This window comes from Sinocyclocheilus grahami, unplaced genomic scaffold (assembly GCF_001515645.1).
Source record: "Sinocyclocheilus grahami isolate Dianchi unplaced genomic scaffold, SAMN03320097.WGS_v1.1 scaffold5849.1, whole genome shotgun sequence".
NCBI classification, from domain to species: Eukaryota; Metazoa; Chordata; class Actinopteri; order Cypriniformes; family Cyprinidae; genus Sinocyclocheilus; species Sinocyclocheilus grahami.
The window spans coordinates 1-874 of NW_015510430.1; positions in this window are offsets into that span (position 1 = coordinate 1).

An 874-nucleotide genomic window follows, 5' to 3' on the forward strand; every position below is an offset into this window, starting at 1 on the left:
TTCAAATGACGTAGATCTAAAATGGGACGCAACCCCCCATCCTTCGTCGGAACTATGATGTACTGGCTGTAGAACCCGGACTGCCACGCCTGAGGAGGGACCACCTCAATGGCCTCCTTCCTCAAGAGAGTGACTACTTCTTGTTCCATGACCAGAGCCTGCTCGGGGCCCACCAGCGTGGGCATAATCCCATTGAAACGAGGCGGAGGAGAACCAAGCTGGATTCTGTAGCCCCTCTCTACAGTGTGCAGGACCCACTGAGACACATTTGGCAGTAGTTTCCACGCTAGAGACCTCCGCGGAGGTGGCGAGACCGCTGTGCCCTGTAACTCCGCCAGGGTTAGCAGACCGATCTCCTGAGGGCACTGAGGTGAGACAGACACAGTGTAATGCGGTGTAACCCGCTGCACCCCAGAGGGGACTGCCCTCATGAGTCCTGAGCCAGTGGCGTCAGGACTTTTTGGCCGAGGACTTCTTAGTCTTCAGTACGGTCCACAGATCCGGCTTAGATATCTAGGCCCCCGACCTAGAGCGCTGCCTCGACCCACTGTCTCGACAAGGGGGAGTACGAGAGGCCATGCTCTGTTTTTGTCCGTCCCAGTATGAGGAGCCGGTACCCGGAGGGGGCTGCTCTCGCCCAGCAGCCCCCAGAGCTAGAGAGCGGCGAGGGAGAAACCGCTGGAATGCCACCACCTGTTTACGGGCCTCCTGGTACCTGCCGACGACTGAATTGACGGCGTCGCCAAACAGGCCAGAAGGCGCAAGCGGGGCATTCATTAGGCAGACCTCGACTCTCTCTTTCATATTTGACAAGGTCAGCCATAAATGCTTCTCCGCTGCCACCATAGCAGCCATAGACCTGCTAATGGCACAG